The sequence below is a fragment of the Taudactylus pleione genome, unplaced genomic scaffold, assembly GCF_031769625.1.
Source record: "Taudactylus pleione unplaced genomic scaffold, aTauple2 ptg000019l, whole genome shotgun sequence".
Classification (NCBI taxonomy): Eukaryota; Metazoa; Chordata; class Amphibia; order Anura; family Myobatrachidae; genus Taudactylus; species Taudactylus pleione.
The window spans coordinates 37373775-37397898 of record NW_028284421.1 but is presented as its reverse complement, the minus strand read 5'-3'; the positions used below and the strand labels follow the sequence as shown (position 1 = coordinate 37397898).

The 24124-nt window shown below is 41.1% G+C and overlaps 1 protein-coding gene across 4 annotated transcripts in view; it reads left to right on the top strand.

Moving 5' to 3' along the window:
• Positions 1 to 24124, top strand: part of SHANK3 (SH3 and multiple ankyrin repeat domains 3) — a 434911-nt gene that overhangs the window by 402578 nt on the left and 8209 nt on the right. The gene's annotated exons all lie outside the window — the stretch shown is intronic.

The following is a 24124-nucleotide window of genomic DNA, read 5'->3' as shown; positions in this document are numbered from 1 at the left end:
CACACTCACTACTTATTTCACTGATTTGCTTAGCCCACTAATTCTGTTACAAAGTTGCACAGCTTGCCTATTACTTTTTTTTTAGTAAGATGCACAGCTTGTTCATTACTTTTTTAGTGAGATGTACAGCTTGTTCCACACTTAATTCACAGTGATCCATATTTAACTCATCCCTTCCTGTCATTGCGATCCATCACAGTCTTATTAATGTTCCATCACTGCATTGTAATAATATAAAAATACAAAATGTCTGTGTTAGGAATGGAGTTTAAGATCACTCGCTGGAGACAAGATTTTAGCAAAATATAGAGGATTATTATTGTTTAACAACTCTGTCATATACATCTTGCATACCACACTCTGGCTGAGGAACACACTCTTCTCTCCCCTGTAAAAAGACAGTTTAAAGATGTGTCCTCATACATTTAGCCTCAATACGCCATGCAGGGGCAAACGCAGGAATTTTATGAGGGGGGTTTCTATATATATATATATATATATATACATATATATACTCATACATATATACATACACACACATACACATACATACCTTACACGCACACACATATATACACACACATATATGTCACAAATACATTTTAAACAAAATTACATTGCAGCAGATCTGATTGTACAGGACCTAGCAGGCTGGCACCGTTTAATTAGGCCCCTCACTGCAAAATTCTGCGATTCGCAGGTCAATCGGATGGGGGGGGGGCCCGAATGACTCAAATCTAATGAAATTGCGTCATATTGGCTCTGCCTCCTCCATATTGACCAAATCGTGGCAATTTGCTTAAGAACATGGTTCCTACACTCCAGTCTGTCAGGGGGGGTTCCTGGGTACTCAGAAACCCCCCTGCATGCGCTACTGCCATGCGGCTCAAGGTGCCTGGCACGAGTGAGCCGTCGGGTCCCATGCGACTCAGCTTGCACAGAACGTCTTTTTAGCGTCTTTTTTTGCCTGCAAAATGGATGCAACATACCACTTCAGTAACCACTCTGATTAATTGATTAATTTGATATGTGACACTTGTATATCTGTGTGCAACTGAGTCAGAATACAAAGCACAATGGACTTTGGCATGGAAAAAAGTCGCGGCCACTGCATCATAGCACTTCGTATTCAGACTCAGGGCCTCATTCAGAGGCGGTCAAAGGATGCAAGCGGTCGTTCAGAAACAGGGCGGCCGCTTGCATCCTGAACGGCCGCCTCCATGTCGGTCGTTAGGCTGTGGGTTAACACCCACAGCTCTAACGACCGCTAAGGGAGATGGTCGCGATGGTCAAGACCATCGCGACTTAAGACGAGACCCTAGGGTAGGGTCTCGTCAACCTTAAGCCCCAGGGAGCTTCCTGCTGTGTTTCAGCAGGAAGCTCCCCACTGACATCACTGATGATGTCAGTGGGGCTGCCCCCAAACAGCTAGCGTTCCGGCGGGAACGCCTCTGTTTGGGCAGGCACGCCCCCTGCCCGCCCAGCAAACGGAGCGAGCTGTCAATCAACATCGACAGCTCGCTCCATCTGCTTCGAGCCCGCTAACGACGGATCACCCGTCATTAGCGGGGGCTCGCGCATGCGCACGACGGAGCAAACTCCGTTGTGCGCATGCCCTGTGGACCAACAGCGAGTCGGTTGTGAGCGCTCAGCGCTCGCGACCGACTCTGAATAAGGTCCTCAGTCACAAATAGATATACTCGTATCGCATATTAAATTAATCAGTGCAGTCTCCTAAAGCGGCTTGTTGCATCCATTTGCGACTAATTCTTATTGTCAGGTGAAAAGATGCTCGACACGAACCAAGTTAGAGGGGAACTAGAGGGTTGAGAAAGGCTGTTTGGCATGACTGTAACAATAGTGTATGAGGACATGTCTGTACATTCAAATATCAACAGCTTAACCCCGTCTCCTGAATATTCCTGGCTACTTGAAGTCAGCTGCACACACAATAAAAAAAATATATATATATATATTATACATACACACACACTAAGGTTGCAATGCCCAATATTGCAACCTTTTGAGATATGTGTGCCATATATCTCAAGTTGATTAAGCAGCCTCCCAGCCTAACACAGTTTTATTAACTTAACTGGGATGAGCTGCTCACGTCACAGCCTCTATTTAAAATATATTCATTTACATATATGTTGTGACCAGACTCTAGCATTGATTGACTACAGTGGAATGCAAATTACACACTTGTAAAACATTCGGAATTGCATCATTTAATGCCAATCAGGGAAGTGCACATGGGAAGAGAGATACATTTGGCTAGTTTTACCAAGCTGCTGTTTCTTAAAGCTGACCATTATCTGTGGTTTGATGGATTTAAAACAGCAATTGGAATTAATACCAAACAAGTTCTGGTCTATTCCTATTGCTGCTTTCAATCTGTCTAGGCATAGGCATTCTAAGCAAATGCCTAGGGCATCTGGAATGCTTAGGGGCATCTCCCCCCATGCACTGCTGTCGCGATCAGGCAGCACATCGGTCAGCCTGGCCGCTCACGTGACTGTGGTGACCGTGACAGTCACTGACAGCCAGGCCAGAATGAGTGTCGCCGCCCTAAACCCCTCCTATCTTGAAGCTCTGCCCCTGGGTCGTCTGAAACTCCATCCGCAGACAGTTTTAAAGTCCACCCTCAGTTGCACTAAGCTCTGCCCCCGATTTGCTCTAAGCTCCACCCCTTATTCACACTAAGCTCCGTTCCCAAAGTTATATGCCACGCGTTGCCTATAGGTCCGCCCACAGGTCTGCTGAAGGACTGCCCTTCCACCCCTCACCCGGCCTCTCCCATGGCAACTGAATGGGCATGTCTGCAACTAGTAGTTGTGAGAAAACTTAGAAAAGTAGCAAAGTTTGCATAACCAGAGGTGGGTGCAATATCTGGCATCTGCATTTGTATGCATGTGTGTGTGAGTGTAATATTATATGTGTGTGTGTATATATATATATATATATATATATATATATATATATATATATATATTTGTACACACACACACACACTGATAAATTGGGAGGGTAAAGGAGCTTGAGGTGCACGTAAGGGTTACGATTCTTGTCACCGAGGGGACCAGAGCTAGGACTGCAAGGGGTGACGAGTGATATGGAAGGATTCACTAGCCCTCCCTGCATTGTATAGAGTACCACCGAACCTCCTCTGTGCTGTGTGCTGTCACACCTTACCACTTCCAAAGGGACAGTGCTAGCACACACAGGCAGAGCAGCAGGGCCTGGATTAGGGTTCAAGAGGGTACCAGTCAATTGGCTTGTGGGGGCCCCCTAAGATCCCACCCCCCTTCCCTGTGCTCACCATCCCATCCCCTTTGCTGTCCAACCAGTTTCCACTGTGCTGTGTGGTTCTGTGTAACATCGCAGGCATGCTGCTCTCCACTGAACAGTCGCACTGTGTGCAGAATTTCGGAGCCAGTGTGCCGCAGTAAGGGCTATGTGTGTGGCCCTCCATGTGTGTGTGTGTGTGTGTGTGTGTGTGTATATATATATATCACGCAAAAGGTCCAGCTCTCCCTGTAAAATTAAGTAATTGCCTGCACAAATCATTACAGTGTATACTTCCCAAGTGGTGCGACACTCCTGGATTTGAAACACATCACTCTGGTGGCATATACATGTCGCTGCCAGAGTGATGTGTTTCAAATCCAGGAGTGCCACACCACTTGGGAAGGATACATTATATATATATATATATATATATATATATATATATATATATATATATATATATATAATCAGCTGGGGGCACCTGCCAAAATCAAATTGGATAAGGTCGGCTCAGAAACTATTGATCAAAGTCAACAATGATCGGTGAATTTGAGAAACTGCGACTTAATAAATCTACCTCATTGTATCTTTTGCCTCATAATGAAAGTCAGGCTGATAACACATCATCACTTTCTAATTATTATGTAATTGTCCTTCTGAGATATCTCACACAAATGTCATAAAAAGAAACCAGTTTGATTTTATTTTTTGTCATTACTTTTATTTGCCCAACCATCTCTGCACTAGCTCTAATATAAACTGATATAGTAATATTTACTGGCACATCAACTCACACCCTAATAACTACCCTAAGTGTATATGAGTCTACAATAAGGAATACACTGATGAAGGTAGCTTAGCATGGGAGGAAACAAGTACAGTACTCATTGTTATAATATAAATGTAATGTAAGGAGAAAATTATACAATGCAGTACATCAAAAGAATCTCTTCCCATCCTCCAAATGGCATATTTATTAATATTCCAGATCCAATAATTCCAATTTCTTATCACCGCTTATCATGGCAATAAGAGGATGGTGTTAGCTACTGGGGCCATGCTCCAGAATGCTTTGTATTGCGGAGCTTGGTAAATTCCGCAATTAAGCAGAAGAAAATAGGGGTCTGCAGCAGATATCTCCAGTATCTGCTGAGGTCCCCCATAGATACATCCAGGAGATACTTAATATTTGTGGGTACTTCCGAAAACTGTTTTTTTTCAGGGGATATTCCGCAAGTATTACTTATTAAATAGGCTCCTTAGTGTGGCAGTGGCTGTATCAGGATTAGGGGCTGCTCTATAGTGTTAGGACCCAGATAGATTATTGAAATTCAAAGAATAATTAATTCTGGATGAGCCAACAAATTCAACAAGTAAATGGCAGGGTTTCCATACATAAGATGAGGAATAGGAGGCCAGACAGAATCATGCCTGTGGTAAATTAATACATTAACAACAGAGCTTAACTCAATTTAGATACTGTGGCCTGATTCAGCTTTGGGAAGAAAGAGCAAGTAACTGTGCACTTTGGTAAAACCATGCTGCACTGCATGTAGGTCAGATGTATAATGTGCAGAGAGATTAGATGTGAGAGGGGTGTGTCCAAAGTGACATCTAAATTGCAGTGTAAAAATAAAGCTGTCCAGCATTTGTGTGCTACATGCAAAAGCAGCCATTATTTACCCCACATGCAACTTAAAACAGGATGCAGTCATGAAGTTGACACCAGAATTCAATAGTTATGATATGAACATGGTTAAAATGTCGACACCTGGAAAATGCCTTCATAGACAGAAAGTCGATATATGAAATGTCGACATTGCCAGAATGTTGACATTTGCATTAAGATTAGTTTTGGGGTTACTGTAAGGGTTGAGGATAGACTCACCTTAAAAATAGTGTCGGCATTCTGATTTTGTTTTCCCCTCTGCGGACTAATTACTCAGAAAAGCTCCTTTGCTAACCAGAAAACATACAGGACCCCACTTTTGTATTTGCGTAGGCATACCAAATTGTCATCCGGGTACATTTCAAGGGGCGCGAGTACACCCCCTTAACATCAGTTGGTGATAACTTTGCAGGATTGCAGATAACATTTATTTTAGCTAATCCCAGTTTCTCCTAAAATACTGCTTGGTCATTTATATCTTGAAGTGTGAGGGGACATCGGAACTGTCTATATTACGTGTCCCTTTTGTGTATTTGAATGTTTTTATTACATTGCTCAGTGTGTCTAGAAATGATCTATCCTTGAAAAGTATGCTTCCCATTAAACACAGTTAAAGTTGGTGAATTCAAGTCCTTTTTTACTTGGTGGAAGAGGCTATGCAACTTCCCCTAAAAGGAGAACTCCTCTATAATGTGTCTTCACCACCCCTGCCAGCTCATTTAAAGAATCCTGACCCATTCCATTTAAATGCAAAACTTATTTGCTTAATCTGCCTTAAGCTGGGTACACACCTAACAGTAATATCAGTCGATCTGCAGATAATGGATGAACAACCATCATCTGCCATCTGGCCGCAGGTCCAGCTGGATGGGAGCTGCATCGTGCCTCCCTCCCTGCGGCCTCTGCAGCAAGTGTATGGGCAGAGGGCGGACCACCCGTACATACAGCACGATGTGCAGATATATCTGACGCCGTCTGCCCATACACTTGCTCCTCCATTCAATCGAACAGCCAATATATCATCGATGTGTTGGCCAGTGTGTACAAACGATATGTCTGTGAACGACAACGTTCACAGACATTTTGCGTGACGCAAAATGTCTGTGAACGTTGTCGTTCACAGACATATCGTTTGTACACACTGGCCAACACATCGATGATATATTGGCTGTTCGATTGAATGGAGGATATATCGGCCAGTGTGTACCCAGCATAAGTCAGTGAGCACCAATCAGCCCAGTTCCTTCCATCAGACAGAACAGTTTTATGCTGATACTGCCTTCTTGGTCAACAAACCAATGTTATTTGTAAAGTTGGGTGTGGGCGCAAAAGTAGTGATGTGACTTTAGTTATTTGCACTATGCTTTTCCATGTTCAAAACTGATCCTAAATGTTACAGAGGTTGGAGGTTTTGTGTAGTTGCCATGATCAGTAGCCTGTGACACGATGCAGCAATCGCGGCACCTGCCCTGAGCCGTGCTGCGCTCACATCACATATTGTATTGAACTTTTTATGTGAAATATTTTCTATGTTTATTATACCCATGTTTGAATAATGGTATCATCAGGACCTGGAGTTGAGAAAGTATGGAATAGATACATTTATGGTAAAAACACAAAGGAGTTCCTAGCCCTGCTAGAATTAGGAAGCTAAATTTTTCTTCTAATTAAAATCCAGAAACATGCTTATTTGCTACTATACATTAGAGACTAGCAGGCTTGTCAGACGACATAGAGCAGACTCATTGGTAATTTCCCATTGTGTGGGAGTTGGAAGACACTTCCGACACTGTTACAATGAGCAGTGCACAGAAAGATTGCTGTGCAGATTTCTAGCAGAGAGCAAAGCTTTTTTTTTTTAACGTTGCTAGGGAAATTGTTTATTCTGTGCCTACAATATTATTTTACAATGCTGCAGAATTTGGGCCTGGAAGCAGCAAAGTTCTAGGGGTAAATTTACTAAATTGAGAGTTTTTAGAAGTGGAGATGTTGCCCATAGCAACCAATCAGATTCTAGGGTTAGGGTTCTAGGTGCTAGTTAAATGTAAAGTAGAATCTGATTAGTTGATAAGGGCAATATCTCCACTTTTAAAAACTCTCACTTTAGTAAATTTACCCCCTAGAGAGAATATGTGCTCACACAACAAAACATGGAATTAAATGAGAAACATTGTTCCCTTATCACGCTATATCTCTTCATCCATCAGCTACTGTATTCCCTTCCATGTTGAGTGAACATATATTGGTGAATACCCTCCAGTTTCCTGGTCCTTGCAGTGTGATAAAATGTCCATTTGACCCGACATTGAAGGAGGGATCCCCAGGACCAGTGTGTAAGGAAACATATGTGATGTGTCTGAGAGCACTTGCATAATAATTTAGGTGTGATAGGTCATCAGATCTGCAAAAGCCAAAGTAGAATCCTTCCTTAGGGGGCACTCTTTTCATTATGGGTGAAGCTTAATTGCCAAATTTAATAAGCTTCTTGGCCCTGGTAGCTAACCATTGTGGCCTGTAGGCTACACTCCATCGTGTTTGCCAGGAGGAGGATCCATAGAAACCCTCCCTGGCAATGGGAGCTAACACATGCACAGTCAGCAGACTGCGCATGCGCAATAGTGCTGCCGGGTCCCGAAGGAGATGTGAAGTGATGGTATTAGTAATCACTTCACTCCTAACACATAGCAGGGACAGGCTCTGATACCCTGAGTGTGTATATTGTTACATTTCGTGAAAAATGTATTTTTTATTGCCATTGTAAACGATGATAAATTATAATTATCGTGTTTAAATACTGATAATTAGAATAAATATGGCGCTAAAAGAAATACCTTTGCCTCATGATAAACCCCTGTACATCATGTACTGTGGATTGAGGTATCTGATAGCCCACACAATTGTACAGTATATTGTCCACTTGCTTCAGTGGTGGGACTTTTTGAAGCCCCTTCAGTGCAATGTACAATATGACTGCTACACGCCATTATGAGACCATAGCATAGTTCACTTTCTATGAAAGGTGGCACCATCTGGAATCAGCATGGTAGCTATGGTGTTCCTCTAGAATGTGATAGTAGATGCTGATGAATGTTCTGAAGTTCATGGCTTACTTCTCCATTCTTTGATATAATTCACCATAGTATATGTATTGACACCTCAGAGCTAAAGTGCAAGGGAAGTGACATACAGGTGTGTCCTCATACACTGTGGCTTCAGTTGCACCCAACAGCCCCCCTCGTCTCGCCTGGTCCCGGGCCACTTTGCTGTGCCAAGTGCCTTTGTCGCTTAAAATGTATGTCTTATTCACACTAATAAAACAACTGCAAGTGACAAAAGTACTTTGCTAGATTGCACTGATCAATTTGATGTGCAACCTTTGTACATCTGTATACAAAGTGCTACGATCAGGGGTGCCGAGAGGGGAGTGGGTACTCTTTACCCAGGCAAGAGCTTGTTGGAGGACAGCAACAGTCAGTCCTCTCTCTCCCTGCATGATGTGCGGGGTGGGGGGAGCTATGGCACTTATTTGTAAATGCACTATAGAAACTATTACAAAAACATTTTGCTTTAGATTTCTGTATTTATTATGTGTTTTTCACCAAAGCTTTTATATAGTCTACAGTAGGTTGAGTTGTTTATTTATTTTGCTCTGGTTATGACAAAAAAAACCAGATCTATTTGTATCAAATACACAGAACAGAAATGGGGAGTCATACTGTATACAAGGGTATTAAAAATAATCTTGCACAGAGAGAAGCTAAAAATACTTGTGTGTATTTATTATAAAAGCCACAGCAGGTGCTATACAATCCAATAAATAAAAGATGTCCAAAATTTGGAAATACCTTTAAGACACAGCATAAGCACAGGCCTTATAGCACCAGCTTTACAAGCATAGAAAATAAATGATTGCCCATGTTTCCTCTGGTAGAAGTTGTTCTGTATTAGGGCTTATTACATCTTTAGAATTTGGGAAGACAAGGTTGGTTACAACTCTGTTGTGGATAATTTCAGAGTTTGGACTAAGTAGGAAATTGTGCTTATTTAGCTGAATAGATTTAGGGTCTGATTCATAGATGAACGAAATGGTGATTCCGTACGCAGATCGAGTGATTGTTTGCGATTGCACATGCGTATAAGTCGCACTCCGCGTACGCTGCTCTCGCATTGCGATTACAAAAGCACATAGGAATACATCACGCAGTGATTGACAGGTTGTCAGCAATTTGGGGTGGTAACGGGGGTGGTCAGAAAAACGCAGGCGTGTCTGTACATTTAAACGCCGTTTCATAGGGTGCATAAATTAGCCACTGCGATTGCCTATGCAGCATGAGAGCTCTCTACGTGAGAGAACTGCTGATTCTGTGGCTGGTCAGATTTGCTGCAAGGGCAAGATGGCCGCTCGATGTGCGTTGATGTTACCAATATTTACTCAGGTATGCGTCGTCGCATGCAGGTAAGAAGGCAGCAGTGGGCGTCTTTATGCTTGGGTGATTTTTGTAAACATTAGCATATTTTCGCTGCTGCGTTGCATACGAAAGGGTCGGCTAAGGGGCTATCAAAGGCCTATTGTGAGAAGCAGCAATGCTGTGACCAGTGCCATGTGGGCGCGTACACCCCCTACACTATCAGCCACAATATCTGCCTAAATATGTAAAAGTGTAAAAATTGCATCATTTTGTATGGAAAATAGAAATACAATTTTACATATGATTTATGGCTGACCGTGTGGCCAGCTGGTTGCTGGTCGCCATCATGCTGTCATGATGATGAGCTTATTTCTGTAAAGGCCTTGAGCTGTAGTCCCATCTGCCCCATTGTTAATCTGGCTCTGAATGACAAATTCACATACAACGTGGATCAAACATCCAACATTACACACGTGTTTAGATATTGATCGGTAGTTTTACACATGAGCAGGATATACAAGTTATTTTAATATAAAAGTGTGAGCTTTGGATCATTTTATTATAGAATGTTTTTTTTTAAGATGTTAAATGCGCTTTGCCAAAATCACAGAAAGGAGCAGATCTCCATAGAGATGAAGCTATAGTTAATTAAATTCATAATTACACATTCTCTCCATGTTTCAGTGAGGAGTATTGAATTTTTTGCTTCGATGTATCACTCCTCCTTTCCACTCTCTCTTTGAAATCTATTAATACAGTGACCCTCAGGTCTTTTCTGCTGTGATCACTAATGCAGAAATGTCAAAAGAAACATCTGTTTTATGATAATTAACAGTAAACCTGTGTAAGCTCTTCTACTGGAGCAAGGCTTGTCCTTTTTCCCAGCATTAAATTCTGCAGTTAGCGGTAGCATATACATAATTATATATGCCACGTTGCAAATTAGATAGCAATAGCCTAAAATTTTTGTTACTGCTGAGCCTATGGTGTTGGGATCGCTGGTATAAATGTGTGCACAGGTTTTCCAATTTTTAGTCAAGCTGTGCAATCTGCCTTTCTCTGCTGGGTCACGCACAGTGTTTCAGGTTGAAGAGTTGTCTGCGTGAACGTGTATCACAGCCTTGTGTCTTATTTGGGCATAAGCTGGAGCTCTTTCATATTTTGGCACTCAGGCTTTTCCAGTGTGGGTCATATGTCACAACAAGTAAAGACTGCTTTACTACAGAAGAACGTGATCAGTCTGCTGATTGATATGTTTGCATAGTATTGCATAGTGGTAAATATTGTTTTGTTTTGTTTTATTGTATATGTGTGATGTGTAATCTAACTTTTATGGACAATCTTTGATAATATTTGAATATGTCAAAAGGGTACCTTCTTTATAATTTATCTTTCTATTTATTAAAATGAATATACGTTGAATGTCTTTATTTAAGTTTTGTTGAGAGATGATATCTGAGAATTGCTCTTTTTTGCTTCCTTTTTATTAGTAGTGCCTAACACTGAATCAGGCTCTTTATGAGGGTTCTTGCGTTTGGAGCCTAGGATCATGATCGGAGGCAGTGGTCGAAGTGGAAATTTTGAAGTGAGGGTATGAAAAAAATAAAACACACAGGTCTACAGAGAGAAAGAATAAAATACCTTGGCTTCACATGAAAAAAAAAAAAAAAACACACACATTGACCCGGATAGGAAAGAAAACAAACACATTGGCCCCCACAGAACTAAAAAAATAAAACACATAGGCTTCACATGAAATAAAAACACACACACATAGGCCCCCACAGGGAGAAAACATACACACAAGGCAAAACGCACACGTTAGCACCCTGGATGGCATTACTCACCAGTTGCTTCTATAACTAGTCAGCAGAACTGAGGAGACCTGCTCCAGACAGGCAGGTTGCCTGCTGTACAGAGAGATCAAGAGGCTTTTAGGGAAAGATGGAGATGAGGAGGGGAGCAGGGAGCAGAGTTCAAACCTGCAACCCCGTGGGAGCCAGGAGCAGCAGCAGTCAAATGAGGAGGAAGGGAGGCAGATAGGAAGTGGAGATGAGGAGGGGAACAGGGACTGAAGTTCCGTCCAGCGGTAAGCCGCGACTCGGGAGCTGCAGCGGTAGTCAAGGGTCGTCCAGGATCCAGCGCTGAGAGTAGCAGACCTTCCGGAGGGACGCAGCGTTATACAGGTGGGCGGCAATGCAGGGCTCCAGTGTGTGTAGCTCAGATGCAGCCCCCACTGTACAGACAGGCACAGTTGAAGTTCTATCAGCAATTTCCGGGTCAGCGCAAATCGAAGTGCCGGTATGGTTAGGTGAAGTGCTTCACAGGACCTCTGTCGTCACAACCACGTGACTGGGGACAACGGGGAGGAGCTAGGTTCAGAACAGGGTGCCAAAAGTGTCCCCTCGCGGGTTCACTTCGCTCGCCACGCTTTGGGCATGGTGGCTAGCTTAGCTCGCCACAGGTTTATATTTCCCCTCTATGCCCACGTGAATAGTAACTCTGGTTGCGGACCAGCCCTGTCGTAGTGGCCACGTGGTTGTGACATCAGAAGTCCTTTCTCTAACTAGGATCTAGCAGCAACCGTGCTGGTATACTAGTTTGATAATTCCACATCTATAGTTATGTAGGTGGTTTCTTCAGGTTCTTGGCATATGGTAACATCTTTATTGAGGAGATATATTGTGTACTGAATGTAGCTGGGTGTGTTCTTATTCAGTTGTTTCCAGCCACCACAAAATGTCATTCATAGGTGGCTGCCAGAGTTTGTGGAAGTTACCTAATCTTGTAAACTGTTCTCTGCAGGTCCCATATACTGGACAGTAATTCCATAACAATGTATTTATAGTTGTTTCTTATAATTGGACTAATATATAATATGTCAGAGCTCATATAATGTGAGCAAGTACCAGAATCCTCATCTCCTGGGGTAGATGGGGCACACAACAGAGGCATAGTGCTTCCAGTAAACACCGCAAACACTACAGAGACCAGCAGTTAGGTATTACTATCTCACAGGTAGTTTTATAATAGGACATCATGGAAAAAGGGGCACAAATTCCAAAACATAAGCAAAGCAGTACATCTATATATATATATATATATATATATATATAATATATATATATGGGCTAACACTGCTCCTCACCTCTATAGGGGGAATTCAAGTGTGTTGCATGCCGGCAGCCACTAGATGGCGCCCGACTGGGCAATTCAATTGTTGCTCCGTTCAGGCGTGCATGGGCGCTGTTGCTGACATTTCTATTCGCAGCCCCCGAGCTAGCGAGCAGAAATTACAGGAAAGTTACCCGTTTGAGCGCTCAAACGGGACTTTTTGCAGGCACTTCAATGTGCCGTCATTTGAATGGGCTGTTAACTAGTTAGAGAATAGTTTGGTAACCAAAGCCAGAGAGGCACTTATTTCTGACAGTCTGTGATTCTTGTGTCTAGCTAACAAGACATACACCATTACAAAGAAGTTGCTTTGACGGTATTACTCTCTTTTGGTAAATATAAACATTCCCAGGGCTAAAAGCAAAGTGTTTGCCATCAACCTCAACTTTTCTGTAGGTGCAAACAAAAAGTATGGTGGTCGCTCACATCAGCTTAATGACATTGCACAGGTGCTTGTAAAGGGCGGGGTTTGCACTGAACACAGAAAAAAAGGGATTTTCCCTCCAGCACACTGCAGCAATATCAACAAAAATACTTGAATCCTACATAATAATAGAAATTCAGAGGTATTGGTTACATACATTTGCAAATATATGAATAAGTGTTAAGCCAACATCAAGGCTCCTCTATACCGGTGTCCCTAACATTATGGGGTTCACGTCCGAGGTGCAGGGAGCCCCAAAATAATCTAGCCAAGGACCATCCCCAGGGCATCACACAAAAAATGGAAGAAAGGTGATAGTGAAGTGTAAAGTATAGATGTGTAAAGATAAATCAATAAGTGTTAATATAATGAGAAAGAGTTAAAATTGCATAAATAATAGACAAACAAATTAAAAGGTGATGAAAAAATATCTATGTGAATTAAGTGGTGATGCCCTGAAAAAGGCCCAGCCAGAGCAACTCCTGGGGCCCCACGCCCAATCGCTCACCCCAAAATAATTGTTGCTACCTAATAGTAGCACCCACTCTGGGTCATATAATTACAAATTAATGTACTGCATGATAACAGCACATGTATAAGCTGAGTGCTGACTCACCTAGGAGGTACCCCAGAAACCTCCAAATGGCACTATATGGACCAGCACATCCTCCCAATGCTGGTACTCTTCGTGCCTCACAGAACTGCAAACAAAAGTATGGTGGTCGCTCACATCAGCTTAATGACATTGCACAAGTGCTTGTAAAGGGTGGGGTTTATACTGAACACAGAATAAAAGGGAGATTCCCTCCAGCACACTGCAGCAATATCAACAAAAATACTTGAATCCTACATAATAATAGAAATTCAGAGGTATTGGTTACATACATTTGCAAATATATGAATAAGCGCCGGGCCAAAGTCAAGGCTCCGCTATACCAGCGTCCCTAACATTATAGGGTTCACGTCCGAGGCGCAGGGAACCCCAAAAGAATCTAGCAGGTGCAGGCAATTGATTTGTTTGATAGAATAAAACCAGGTATGGCCGTTTAAGTGGCTGGTATCTGGGACTTCATAAGTATTTATCTGACAGCAGTCAGATGTGTTCATGAGGGCTATTGCACCCAATTGGTCCAAATATTTAATTCCCTTGAGGTCCACATGGACATTTTTGTGGGGTGTTGTGGCAATCTAAGTAAATTGTGTTACAGTACATGCTCCTGTGTCAGTTTTCTAATAGTGTATTGAGAATCTACATTTATTTCTATAGCATCCTTTTGATATTCTTGTATCAGCTAAGCAATATGCTGTAGGTTTGCAGAGTTGAAGTTCTGCAGTAAATGAATGCTCAGTGTGTGATCTGTTCCTTTATACCAGTTGTCAGGAAGAGTATGTCACTGTGATTTGGTATCCTCTATTACAGTAGTACAGCCGGTGGCAAATTGTTGAGGGCCGGATTAAAAATGGGGCAGGTGGAGCTTCACCTCCCAGCCGCCTGAAGTTTAGCCCATTCTCACACATACACCCCTCCGCAGCTGGTCGACAGGCCTTCCTAAAGCCCTGTCCACCTTGGCCCCTGAAACTCCGCCCACAAGTCATCTGAAGCTCCACCCTCTGTGCTGTCCTTTTCCTAAACTGTGGCTTCAGGAAGTAAAAGCAGCCCAGCATGTCAAAGAATCTCCACAAGTCAGTGTAATGTCTGGACCCTGTGTATATATGTATGTATAAAAAGAGAAAATAGAATAAAAAAATATATATAAATTGATATATTTATAGATATATATAGGTGTTAAATTAGGTGGGTACACAGGCACATATGTCTGTGTGTTTGTGTATGTATATACTGTGTATATATATATATATTCAAGAAGTTAACTTGTGTATAGCGACAACACTGCTTAATAGTAAATAAATAAACAGTATTTTATACATGTAAGTGTAACAATGTCATGAAGATACAGTGTCCTAGTGCAATAAATACATTTAAAACATCGGTAATAATGATAATACAATAAGTAAGAAAAAATGTGTTTTAGAAGAGGCTGTGTGTATACCTTTAAAAATGTTCTCTGATAATGAAGTGCATAAGCTAAATAGGTATATCTAGTATAGATAGAGTGTCAATGCAAAAATGTGCAAATAATGCTACAGAGCATGTGTCTCTATATGTAAACAGAACCCTAAATATATATTTCAATTAAAGATTAAAGACCCATCAACTTTATATATAAAAATATTAACAATATTTATTAAATTAATAAGAACAATAATATATAAAAAAAATGAGCATAAAAAAACACAATATAGCAGGAAAAAATCAATATTTAAAAGAAGGATTTTGAACTAAGCACAGTAAGTATTTTTAGTGCAAGTTTACACAAGTCAATGGTAAAGTGCCCAGTGCTTATCTTATTAGTAAGTCTCTCATGTAAGTTCATGTAAGGCAGGTATGGAGCTCTCAAACGTGTTTCGTCCGTTCCACAGACTTCCTCAAGGGTAATGTGGCTCCATTAGGGATTCTAGGACTATATATACTCCACTAATTGGGATCAATTAGCAATGACCTTTGATCTCACTTCCTGTGAGTGATAATACCCCAATTTAAGTTAATCCGTATATATGTGTATGTAAAACTTATTCATTAGCATATAGTCAGTCTGAAATCGCTTAAGATATTGATTTTGATAGTTTCTATGACATTATATTAACATTGTAAACAAAGGGCTCGGGTTCCGGGAACTTCCATACTTGGGTGTCGCTGTATCCATATTAACAGGCTATCTGAGGTGCCCGTGGAGACCACTTCCGCCCTCACATTGTATGACAAGAATCTTATTCCAACACATGTGAATTCTGGTGGGCGTCTTCTCCGGCGCCTGTGATTCACGTGGCTTTCACTTGTAGGTGTTATCCTGGATCACTGGTCATGCTCCTCTCACCAGTCTTCTCCGGAACTCCTCTCGCATCACTTCCGCCTGCTTCCAAGTTCTCCCTCGGATCGCTGGTCACGTCATTGCCGCCAGTCTTCTCCGGGACTCCTTGCATATCACTTCCGTCCATTCCCCCATGCGGCACGTCATCTCCGCGTGCTTCTCACTTGACTGTGCATAGTTATAATTTTTGTCGCTCTACTGATGGACACCATGTTTTGGGTTATCTCAAAACAAATCAGAAAAGATGTTTGTAATAAACGTTAGTTCATGTTTAAAACAGAACGTACCCGCAAATGGTTTTTTAACAATATTTAGATTTAGCCATATTAGGTTTTTAATCCAATTCATATCTAAACCTGTTCTCTATTCATATAGGTGACAATATGGCAATCATTATTATTATATTTCAACCAATCAAAGACAAACAACAACAATAACAGGGAAAGTACTGATATTATCATGATAGATGAAGAGCAACTGTTAACTTAGTATATGATGTATTTGCATTATGACATCAATTTGTCAATTGGAACACATTGCCATAGACTTATAGAGGCATGTAGTGTTAACATATCAAAATGATTGCTGTCTTAGTATGTAATGGGTTATTAGGTAGAGTATTAATAAACCACTTTTAAGTATTTATGTTGCTGCATATGTACATCAATAATAGATCTGTTAAAGAAGGTTTCTTTTATATGTGATCGTTCTTTTCTTCTCAGAGAGTGCCCAAAAAAGTTCCATTTGTTCATCAATGGTTGTCTCAAGTTCTTTTCCCAAATATCGAGCCTATTCCCACAGGATAATTCTTGCATTATTTGAATAAAGGTGATCCAGTTGTCACTTCTTCTGTAGTTGTATTTCTTCATATTGGTCTTATTTTTAAACCAAGGTTTTGGTATACCTCCAGAGAGACTAAACTGCAGCGCCCAGACTTCCTAGGTCTCCCATCCAAGTACTATACGAGCCCAACCCCTCAGCTTCCAAGATCGGACGAGATTGGGCATTGAGAGGTAGGTATGGCTGTAGACATCTAACTGGGTATACTTACCTAGGTTGATCCAGATGTCATAGTCCTCAGGTATCCAGTTAGTGCATAAGAAAGGTGCAATTTCATAGCTGTCATTAAATCCTTCTGAGACCATAGTTCTTAATTCAAAGATCCAATACATTTCGCGTTTCTTGGCCAGGTCACCTCCTCTTTCTCCCATTGTGACTTGTTCAATGGCTTTAAAAATCAATTCCTCTGGATCTGAGTTGTGATACAATTTAAAATGTTTGGAGACTGCATGTCCTTCTACCTTGTTTTTGATGTTCCTAATATGCTCCTGTATCCTCAATTTCAAAGGTCTTTTGGTCTTACCGACATATTTAGTCCCACATGAGCACTCCAGTAAGTAGATAATGGATGTCGAATTAGAATTCATGTTTTGTTTGATTTTATATTCTTTAGTGCTATTGGAATCCAAAAATGTCCTTCTTATTGGGTGTACATATCTGGAGTAGAAGTTTTACATGCACATATATATGGATTAACTTAAACTGGGGTATTATCACTCACAGGAAGTGAGATCAAAGGTCATTGCTAATTGATCCCAGTTAGTGGAGTATATATAGTCCTAGAATCCCTAATGGAGCCACATTACCCTTGAGGAAGTCTGTGGAACGGACGAAACGCGTTTGGGAGCTCCATACCTGCCTTACATGAACTTACCTGAGAGACTTACTAATAAGATAAGCACTGGGCACTTTACCATTGACTTGCGTAAACTTGCACTTAAAAAAATACTTACTGTGCTTAGTTTAAAATCTTTCTTTTAAATATTGATTTTTTTCCTGCTATATTGTGTTTTTTATGCTCATTTCTTTTATATATTATTGTTCTTATTAATTTAATAAATATTGTTAATATTTTTATATTTAAAGTTGATGGGTCTTTAATTTTGAATTGAAATAGATATTGAGCTCTGTTTAAATATAGAGACACATGCTCTGTAGCATTATTTGCACATTTTTGCATTGACACTCTATCTATACTAGATATACCTATTTAGCTTATGCACTTAGATATCAGAGAACATTTTTAAAGGTATAAACACAGCCTCTTTTAAAACACATTTTTTTCTTACTTATTGTATTATCATTTCCGATATGTTTTAAATTTACTTATTGCACTAGGACACTGTATCTTCATGACATTGTTACATTTATAAAATACAATTATTTACTATTAAGCACTGTTGTCGCTATACACAAGTTAACTTCTTGAATTACTTTTTTAATAGCAGATTACCACTGCTATTTGTACCTCTTGTACTAAGCTGACACCTAGAACCTGATGGGAAAGTGCAATTAGTTATTATCTAGTCTATATTACTGTGTAATTAGAATCCAGGTGACGCTTATAGATCCTCCACTTCTTTATATATATATATATATATATATATATATATATATATATATATATGTATTTGTGTGTATACTGTGTATATATATATATATATATATATGTATGTGTGATAAAAGTCGTTAAGACTGAAACATTGAAAACTGACACAGCATTGTCTGGAAATCTTCTTTCAAAAGGACCTGTGAGTGTCGCAGTTTTTCTTTGTGTATCTATATGGGTATTACACAATACCTGGGCATTTATTTCCCTAAGTGTGGAGTGCCGGCTTTACATTGTATATGTATGTGTGTGTGTGTGTGTGTATGTATGTGTGTATATATATATATATATATATATATTATGTTTGTGTGTATGTTTATATGTATGTGTGTGAATATATATATCTACATACTACCGTTCAAAAGTTTGGGGTCACCCAGACAATTTCGTGTTTTACATGAAAACTGACTTTTATTTATCAAATGAGTTGCAAAATGAATAGAACATTTAGTCAAGACATTGGCAATTTTATAAATAATGACTTTATATGCACTAATAATTTTGTCCTTCAAACTTTGCTTTCGTCAAAGAATGTTCCTTTTGCAGCAATTACAGCATTGCAGATCTTTGGCATTCTAGCTGTTCATTTGTTGAGGTAATCTGAAGAAATTTCACCCCACGCTTCCTGAAGCACCTCCCACAAGTTGGATTGGCTTGATGGGCACTTCTTGCGTACCATACGGTCAAGCTGCTCCCACAAAAGTTCAATGGGGTTCAGATCTGGTGACTGCACTGGCCATTCCATTACAGACAGAATACCAGTTACATGCTTCTTCCCAAAATTGTTTTTGCATAATTTTGAGGTGTTCTTTGGGTCATTGTCCTGTTGGAGGAGGAAATTGGCTCCAATCAAGCGCTGTCCACAGGGTATGGCATGGTGTTGCAAAATGGAGTGATAGCCTTCCTTATTCAAAATCCCTTTTACCTTGTACAAATCTCCCACTTTTCTAGCACCAAAGCAGCCCCAGACCATCACATTACCTCCACCATGCTTGACAGATGGCGTCAGGCACTCTTCCAGCATCTTTTCACTTGTTCTGCTTCTCACAAATGTTTTCTGTGTGATCCAAACACCCCAAACTTCGATTCGTCTGTCCACAACACTTTTTTTCCAATCTTCCTCTGTCCAATGTCTGTATTCTTTTGCCCATATTAATATTTTCCTTTTATTGGCCAGTCTCAGATATGGCTTTTTCTTGGTCACTCTGCCAAGAAGGCCAGAATTCCGGAGTCACCTCTTCACTGTAGACGTTGATACTGGCGTTTTGCGGATACCATTTACTGAAGCTGCCAGTTGAGGACTTGTGAGTCGTCTATTTCTCAACTAGAGACTCTAATGTGCTTGTCTTCTTGTACAGTTGTGCACCGGGGCCTCCCACTTCTCTTTCTGCTCTGGTTAGAGCCTGTTTGTGCTGTTCTCTGAAGGGAGTAGTACACGTCGTTGCAGGAAATGTTCAGTTTTTTGGCAATCTCTTGCATGGAATAGCCTTCATTTCTAAGAACAAGAATAGACTGTCGAGTTTCACATGAAAGTTCTCTTTTTCTGGCCATTTGGAGAGTATAATCGAACCCACAGATGTGATGCTCCAGATACTCAACTAGCTCAAAGGAAGGACAGTTTAATAGCTTCTCTAACGAGCAAACCCGTTTTCAGCTGTGCTAACATAATTGCACAAGGGTTTTCTAATCATTAGTCTTCTAATGCGCTTAGCAAACACAATATACCATTACAACACTGGAGTGATGGTTGCTGGAAATGGGCCTCTATAAACCTATGTAGATATTCCTTTAAAAACCAGACGTTTGCAGCTAGTATATTCATTTACCACATCAACAATGTATAGAGTGTATTTCTGATTAATTTAATGTTATCTTCATTGAAAAAAGCAGGGCTTTTCTTTCAAAAATAAGGAAATTTCTAAGTGACCCCAAACTTTTGAACGGTAGTGTGTGTGTATATATATATATATATATATATACATACACAATCAGCGGCACTCCAGTATAAGAAAACACAAACGCAGGTATCATCAACGTTTCGATGTATTGTTCACATCGTCATCAGGATATCCTGATGACGATGTGAACAATACATCGAAACGTTGATGATACCTGCGTTTGTGTTTTCTTATACTGGAGTGCCGCTGATTGTGTATGTATATGTGCCGCCACGTGTTTGCAGGCTTCCAGAGGGCAACCAGGACTGTTACTATTTTGTATTGGGAGTGCCATCCTACAACTGGAGTTATATATATATATATATATATATATATAAACAAGCAGCAAACCGCGACACTCACGGGACTTTCAAAGGAAAAAGACTCCTGGACACAGCAGTGTAGTTCAACGTTTCAGTCTTGGCAGACTTTTATCAAGAACAACATCAAATACAAGTGAACATACTTTTATAGGATAGCGTGTAAAGTGTGGTGCATGACCGCCCCTCCTGTCCAGTTCGGGGTGGGTGACGTCATCCGCATGCGGCCGACGCGTCACTCAGCACGTCATGACACTAAGCGTGTGACGCGGTAAGTATGACTCACCCGTGCACGTGATAGACCTCAGGTAGTGGGCGGTGAAAGTGTGTGCGGTAACCTTGGTAACCAAAGCGCAATGACAAGGAACCACATCGGGATGTGTCATTGTGCAATCAACTGTGTTATGTCCATACAAAACATGGTGCACTATGACTGGATATGTGGAGAACAAAGTTCAAAAAACGGACTTAGATGATATGATATTTTTTGACAATTGACTGCACAATGACACATGACTTTGCAGAGGTATTAAAAATATGTGTGCAGGGTGTGCGTTGTGGGCCCCCCTGGACCCAGGGGCCCGTGTGCACCAAACACAGCCTGCACTCATTATAGATTCGTCCCTATCCTAGCCCTCCCTGTAGTGCCTAACCCCCCCCCCCGCAGTCTAACTGTAACCTCTCCCTAGCTCCAAACCCTCTCTGCTGTGCCTAACCCAATCCTCCTCCTCCCACAACCTAACCTTCTTTAGTGCTTAACCCTAATGCCGACTCTTCACGATGACGAATGTTGGCATTATGATTGTCAACATACCACACTACACCCGCTTGGGTCCCCTTAAGTGTGCCTAAGCTCCTGTACCCTCCCAAATTACCATTCATATTATGTGTATATATATATATATATATATAATATGTATAGCAGTCGGATGGGCGGCACTCTGGACGGTTTGTGTAAAAAAACACTAATATCCGTTTATGAGATCAACGTTTCAGAACTTGTATTCATTCTTTCGTCAGTATCATCAAAAGAATGAATATAAGTTCTGAAATGTTGATAACACTATTAGAAATATGCCAATAATTTTGGATTTCTTTTCTTTTATTAATTTACACTATTCTAGCACACAAGGAAAGGCAGACAATACAGTTTACATCCTACACACCTACACCGCACTGGTCACAACCCCTCATCACCAGTCACATTGCTGCGGCACTGCTTGTACCCTGGCAGTCCTTGATGCATAAAAAGAGAGTTAGCAATACTCCTTATCTAAATGAAACTAATTTAAGTTGCAAGCTTTTAGGATTACTTAGATTTCTTCAACAAGCAAATGTTACATATTTCTAAACATGAGGACAATTCAGATAAATACCTGTGCACACATGACATTGTCGACATTGTTACTGTCGATCTTTTGAATACATCCCCTTATGATAGCTATCCAATTTAAAACAGCTGATGGGCAACATCCCTGTAGTGACCTAGAAGAATGTGGCATGTCTCCCTGCCTGCAGTAAAAGTGTATAACCTATGCACATATTTATATCCTACATATACATTTACTTACAACAAGGCCAGAACCCTGGGCATCTTTGTTCCCTGTATTTCCTTAATCACAGTGCACAGTGAAGAATGATGCCAGTTCCTACAGATAAACATTGGCAGATCATCAGCCTGGACATCCTAAATACTAATCCTTTTTGTTGGCTTACAAAATGAACAAATAGATGATAGAAACCATCCATTAGGGACTGGAGCAGGTAACAAAGATTTTGTCATGTTACAAATTTCTGTTAGTTACTTGATGTGTGTGTTGTAATACTGACTGCTTGTGGTTGTTATTCAGCTTGTAGGAAATTGGTGGATCTCTTGCAGACACCCCAAATTATTTTTGAAGTTGAGCTAATGACTCCCTTAGCTCAGCTACAGATCTCCAGTGTGAGGGGAGTATGGCCTTGTGTGTGAGGGGAGTATGGCCTTGTGTGTGAGGGGAGTATGGCCTTGTGTGTGAGGGGAGTATGGCCTTGTGTGTGAGGGGAGTATGGCCTTGTGTGAGGAAGGAGTGTGGCCTTGTGTGTGGAAGGAGTGTGGCCTTGTGTGTGGAAGAAGTGTGGCCTTGTATGTGGGAGGAGTGTGGCCTTGTGTGTGGGAGGAGTGTGGCCTTGTGTGTGGGAGGAGTGTGGCCTTGTGTGTGGGAGGAGTGTGGCCTTGTGTGTGGGAGGAGTGTGGCCTTTTGTGTGAGGGGAGTATGACCTTGTGTGTGGGTGAAGTATGACCTTGTGTGTGAGGGGAGTGTGGTCTTGTGTGTGAGGGGAGTGTGGCCTTGTGTGTGAGGGGAGTGTGGCCTTGTGTGTGGGAGGAGTGCGGCCTTTTGTGTGAGGGGAGTATGGCCTTGTATGTGAGGGGAGTATGGCCTTGTGTGTGAGGGGCTGCGTGTCTGGCTTTCAGTGACACGCGAGAGTCAGCTTCACCAGACCCCTGTTACCTCCCAGACGCGTGCACTATAAATCTCAGATTGTGCATCCAATTCCCTGCACATGTGTGGTCCCAATCAGATGCATGCACAGACTTAAACTATTAGCCAACTCATAAACTCTTGAAACATCTGCACATATGTAAGCACATTCTACTAGTAGCTTTTTTTTAGTATATATAAAGCAACTTGTGTTTTCAATTTTGAGATGCTTTCAGAAAATATTTATTAAGCTGTTTGCTGAAGTACATTTCCCATGAAATGGTGTAATTGCATTGAATATACTATATGTATAATACAGTTGGCAGGAGCAGTGGGTTTAGTTCAGATGATGAGGGTCATAGGTGGTGTTTGCTAGTAATCATCAATAACTGATTTCAATAAAAAAAAAATGGGATCTAGTGGGGCCAAAAGAATATCTAAAGGATATGTACAGTAAATCCATGATTTGCCGCTACAGTCACGGAGTTAATAATAGGGACCATAAATCCTTATACATGACAGCTCATTGAGCTGCATGTGCTGTTTTAACCAGGGATGTGCAGTCAGGGGAGGCAGAGCCTCCCCTGTCATACTCCCTCCCCTATCATACTCCCTGTCATGCTCTAGAGTTTTGATATAACTGTGTTTTTATACATGTGTGCCGCCCCAGCCATTGACCTCACCGCACGTCACTGGTTTTAACAAACCACATTCTCCAATTCCTCCTCTAGCTCACTTTCTACCCATCTTTCTTTTTTTTCTACCCATTTTCTCTCTCTCTCTCTGTCTCTGGATACTTTTTATAATCACAGTTTTCCACCACCCCACCCCGTGCTTTGTCACATGACCCAAAGCTGTCTTGTAATCTGAGCTCTTTCTTTTTCCGCTTCCATGGCAGCCGCCCATTCCTGGTTCCAACCCACTTCTCCACAGAATTATATCCCCTACTAACACACGCCATGCCACCCAGTTTTTGGCTCAACCATGTTGTGATTGGAGTGCATCGCCAACAAAGGACGGGTATTACCTTGCCTTAGTATACATACCCTTAGGCGTATTATT